Source organism: Rhinolophus hipposideros, assembly GCF_964194185.1.
Source record: "Rhinolophus hipposideros genome assembly, chromosome: 12".
Classification (NCBI taxonomy): domain Eukaryota; kingdom Metazoa; phylum Chordata; class Mammalia; order Chiroptera; family Rhinolophidae; genus Rhinolophus; species Rhinolophus hipposideros.
The window spans coordinates 74,094,941-74,100,280 of NC_138058.1; the positions used below are offsets into that span (position 1 = coordinate 74,094,941).

The 5,340-nt window shown below is 44.9% G+C and overlaps 1 pseudogene across 1 annotated transcript; it reads left to right on the forward strand.

Annotated features, from left to right (window-relative positions):
* Positions 1-988: 988 nt before the first annotated feature.
* On the forward strand, positions 989-1,781 carry LOC308505844 (MICOS complex subunit MIC27-like; annotated as a pseudogene). The gene has a single exon. The product of its transcript is annotated as an MICOS complex subunit MIC27-like (transcript).
* Positions 1,782-5,340: the final 3,559 nt, after the last annotated feature.

Consider the following 5,340-nt stretch of genomic DNA (forward strand, 5'->3'; position numbering starts at 1 on the left):
TTGTTCTTCCCATCTTTCCCCTGACAGCTCTCCTTTGTGACTTTGAAGGTGCCATATGCAATGTAGGTGCCTAGGAAGATGTGAAAATGAAGTGCTGTTCTTGAAAGCTATTAAAATGTGTGTGTGTGTGTGTATAAAATTCTAAAAGTACACACACACACACACACACACACACACACATGAAAAAATGTCAGATGATTAAGTTTGTGGGCTTTCCTCCGTGCGCTTACTAGTGGAAAGTTCACTAACTTAATTGTCCGACCTTTCATGTTTATGTGTGTGTGTACAATTTTAGAATGCAAAGTACCCTAAAAGTAATGTGGTCAAACCCCCATCCAATACATGATCCTTTTTGCCTTCTCAGAGTTATCCATCCTATTGTTAAAATCTTTGGCTTCAGTTAATCTCTCCTGATGTAACATCAACAATTACTCAGCCCTCCATATGACACCCCTTTTGATGTTTGTTTTCCCTTCATCTCTGTCATCCTGCCATAGTGCTTGGGTCGTGCAGTTAAGAAAATTGGATTAAAATCTTCATTGTCTTAGTTAACATTTATCTTTGATACAGTGATTCATAAATTGAGTAAATATCACTGGATTTTTCTGGTCCTGCCTCACGTGATAACTTCCAGATTAATCCAACCCTTTTAAATGGATCATATTCCCTAAAGCTCTCTACTTTAAGCTTTCTTAAACCCTTTTCTCTAATTCATCTTTTTTAATATGTCAGAATTCAAATGGGAGAAGGTGTTGAAAATCGAATTCGCTGCCTGGGGCCAGTCAGAAAGCTGGCTCTGCACACCCCCATTGGCAGCGCTGAGGACGGTGCCTGGGAGTCTATGGCGATGAGAATTGCATAAGTAAATGAATTAAATGCTCTCAGTATGTTGAGGTTTCTTCTTCAAACTCCTAGAATCTTGCCTGCTTAAAACTAACAATACTTCTCGGCTCTCCGTAGGAAAAGTTGAGCAGAGAGGGTGACGGACATGGCGGCCATTAGGATGGGAAAGCTGACAAGCATGCCTGCAGGTCTGATGTGTGCCTCTATGAGTGTGCGTGCAGCCAAAGAAGAGAAATCCAAAAAGCAGCTAGTGAAACCAGAGCAGCTCCCCATATGTACTGCACCACCTCTCAGTCTAAATATGCTGAAGAGCAGCCTGGTAATTTGCAAACGGACTTTGCTTCCATCTGCACTACAACTGGTCGTTATATTGGCTGGTGCAAGGGTGTTTATGTCTTTGTGAAAAATGGGGTAATGGATACAGTACAATTTGGAAAAGATACATATGTTTATCTGAAGAATCCACCACAAGATTGGAGTGATTACAGTTTCAGGATTGTCAGGCTTGGTTTCAGCAAGAAAAGGTTTTAGATTTAAGAAAATTGTTTACCCACTGGGACTGGCCACTTTAGGAGAAACTGTTTGTTACCCAGTTCAGTCAGTAATAATTGCAAAGGTAACTGGGAAAAAGGCATATGCTACAAGCCAGCAAATTTATGAAGCAGTTATATCATTGTGGACAAAAAACAACAACAAAGAGTCACTTCCTGAACCTAAAGAAAAATCTAAGCTAGGAAGCTCTGCTGAAATAGAAATACCTGCAAAAAACAACTCAAGACCTGAAATACCCAGGGGCTTTGCCAACAGAACTCAGCTCTGCAACAAAGACCAAATGAGAATCCACCTCAGGTGCTACCCAGTTCATGCCTGACCCCAAGCTCATGGATCTCGGGCAGTCCCATCCAGAAGGTGTAGATATGCACAGCACAAGAAGCTGAAATAGTCTGCATAGAGTACTACAAGATGTGTGAAGTTACAAATGATGATGAAAAAAATCATGTAATGGGTAACTCTGTTGCATAGAGTATAACTGAAAGCAAGCTTTTCCCTCATTTTCTAATGTATAGTTTGACCAATCACTTAAGTGATTAAATCACAAACAATGAATACAATCCAAACAATATCAAATGATTTGTGAAGAGGCAGAGGTAGTAGTATTAGGATGCATTTGATCACTTTTAAGGGTGTTTATAAAAAGAAATATAGTAAATATGTGAATATTTATGAGACTAAAATCTGAAAAAATATGTATGTGTATATATAAATACTTATACATATACACATATATATATTTGCTTTAGCTCTTTGTAATTAATGTCAGCTGAAAAGCATGGTGTGTGGAAAGATGTGTTCCCTACCACCCCCCTTTTTTTTCATTTTCCAGAGCTGGAATAAAATATCCATATCTTATGACAAAAACAAACAAACAAAAAACTAAGAATAGCTTAGATTTGTAAAGGAAATGAATGTCCCAGGCGCTCTACCAGACACTTCACATACCTGTTTCCATATATCGTTGTGGTTTGTCTAGCAACTTAGCTTAGTGATCAACAGCAAAAACTCTGGAGTCCAGCCGTCTGGGTTTGAATTCCTGCTATGGTCCCTGTGTGTCCTTGGATAAGTTACTTGAGTTCTCTGTGTGTCGGCGTCCTGATCTGTAAAATGGGGACACCAACGGCTCTGCTGATGAATCAGCTCCTGTGAAGAGGAGCATGATCCCTTCCTAAGCAGCCCTTCCCATTTGGGGCCGCCCTTGTAGCACATGTTTTTGGTGCTCAGCTCAAGTCCCCAGAGGTCGTTCTTCTTACCATTCTGCACCCCCCTGCCCATCCTCACTGTGCATTTCATCTAATAGCCCAGGCCTGCAACTCTTGTTTTGGTACTACCTTGCTTTGCCTACCTGGAGACAAAGCTCCTGGGAGCTCGTGACCTGTCCGGTAGCCCTGAGCCAGAAACCACCAGGTGCAGGAACATGGGAACACTCTGGGTGAGACGAACCCCCAGCGCCCCCATGAGACCAGGCCGAGGCTACCACTTCTCCAGGCTTCTTCCACTCCCCCGTCCTGCTTCCCCGGTACCTTGTCCAGTTTCTCTGCGAGCACTTAAAACAGTCACCGCCCAGGGTCTGCTGCTGGGATCCCGAAAGTGTCTCTTCTGTTGAGAACATATCTGTGACCCTACAAAGCCACAGTGGTGTCCCTTTAGGCGTACACAAAAAGGACCTCTTAGGTGTGCCAGCAATGCTGTGAAGAGGGCCCTGTGTTCCCCAGCTCTCCGAAAGGTAAGTCCTCAGATTTCCTCCTATGCTACAAGTTGGTGATATTTCTGCACCGTCGATCGGCTTCTGCTGCCGTGAGGATGCTGTTTGTTTCCCCGCTGTTATCACACTCCTGGAGACTGGAGCTCGAGTTTGATCTCTGGGCATATGGATGTTACAGGGCCCGGCTCTGACTCTCTGGTCCCGCTCCGATGAACTTGGGAATATGTGTTACTCAAGCATGGGAAGGATTCTGAGTCTCATTCCCTTATCTGTAAAGTGAGGAAAATCATAATCCCCATCTCACTGACCTCAAGGTTTCTTCCTTCTCACTTGTTAATTCCTACTTTTCCTTTTAAACTCAGCTCTGGTCCCTCTGGTCACAAGCTTCTCCTAAATGTACAGGTTGGGATAGGAGCCCGTCCTGGTTTCCCGCCACACCGCGGGCGGTCTCCCTATCAGCCCTAAGGACCCCGCTTTCTGTAGCCACGCGGCCCCCTCCTCCGCGGGGGCTGTGTGTAGGCTCACTGAAGGCGGGGCTGCCGCACGCATTTCTGGTCTTCTTTGTCTTGTCCAGCTTCTGGTCCATCGTACGTACTCAGCACAGACTTGTTGAAAGAATGCAAATGCTAAGGCTGCTTGGTCACAAGAAACGTTTGCTTCCTCAGGAAAATATTTATCATAACATTCTGCCTTTCTGGAAATGAGCTAGCATAAGGAGTTGCTTTCTAGATGCTTTACAGTCGAAGCACCAGTTCTTATGTAGTTCTTCTTCTTAGGACTGCCACCAGCTTGGAGGATTCTTGCATGAGCTCATTGTAGGAGCATGGCAGCCTTAGAAGCAAAGGATTTATGAATGAGGGAGAGTGTATCGGTCTGGCACGTATCTCACAGCAATCATTTACTGAAAATACTGGAGGCTGGTTAAAATATCATCCAGATGTCTTGTTGAGGTGTTGTACTTGCTACGAAAGAAATGCTGCATCTTCCCATCCACTCAAACAAAGTCCCTTAGGTTACATCATATGTGTGGTGATTAATAATGAATTATGCCCAGGACATCTAGGAAGTGTGATGGGGTTACAACCTTCTGCCAACCTGGCAGCAAATCTTGGTGAGATGAATTCCACAGAGTTTATGACAATCACAGGGTTAGGACAGTGTGGCAGCAACACAGAACACTACTTTTCAACCCTCTAATGAATCCCGGGCATTTTTAATGGTTTCCTGTAGACTTTGCAGCAAGGGTTCTCTTCATGTTTGCATGCCTGATGTTCAAAATCTTACCTGATTTGTGCTCAATACTTAGAATTTTTAGTAGAAAAAAATAACTGATTTAGGAGACCAAGCCTTGGATTCTAGCTTGGCTTCTAGAATGTGCTGTGACCTCAGGCAAGCTGCAGGGCTCATCTTAGCCTCAGTTTCCTAGTGTGCGAAATTGAGGTACAAGTAATACCTACGGCAAAGACCCCGGTGAGGACTCAGACAATATTTAGGAAGAGCTTTGATGCCATCAGCGTGCTGGCAAAGGTGTAGGCCTTTTCTTACTCCTCTGATGACGTCTTCTCCGCACTCCATTTCTGTGCTCACCCTTGATATGCGACCACCCATGGATTTACTCAGAAGGAGATAGATCCCGCTCCGTGGAGGCGGCGGGCTCTTCCCATTCCCATGCTGGGTGGCAGGACAGCCTCAGCTCCAGTGGGCCCCCAGGGCTCCTGCTTCCTCCAGCCCGTTATGGTTTCGTGCCCACCGGCTCGCTGGCTCCGCGCTTCGGTCTCCACACCAGCAGCCCCTTCTCTTGGCCAGCATCGGCCTTCGGCTGTGGAGACCAGTTTGCCTGAGCACCGGCACATGCTCTGTAGGGCGTCTGGAAACATACCTCCCTTAGTAGCAGCCTGTATGTGCAGGGCACATACCTCCTCAGTGCTCCTCTTCTCTAATCAGGACTGTCTGCACCTGTCACCCGCTCTATTAGCAGCATTTCCTTGTGGAATTAAACTAAGGCTACCCTCCACAGTATTTTCCTTGGTGTTTTCTTCCTTAGTTTCCTCTCTTCTCCTCTTCCCCTTCTCTACAAGTCTAATTATTTTTCTATGCAACAAACCTAATATATCACTTTCACACAAATCCTGCGGTCGGGTCGGCTTCTAGAGAGAACTCCCTAAGACAGCTGTGAATATTTTAACTAATATGAAAAGAATGGCTCAGGCTACTGCTTCACACACACACACACACAC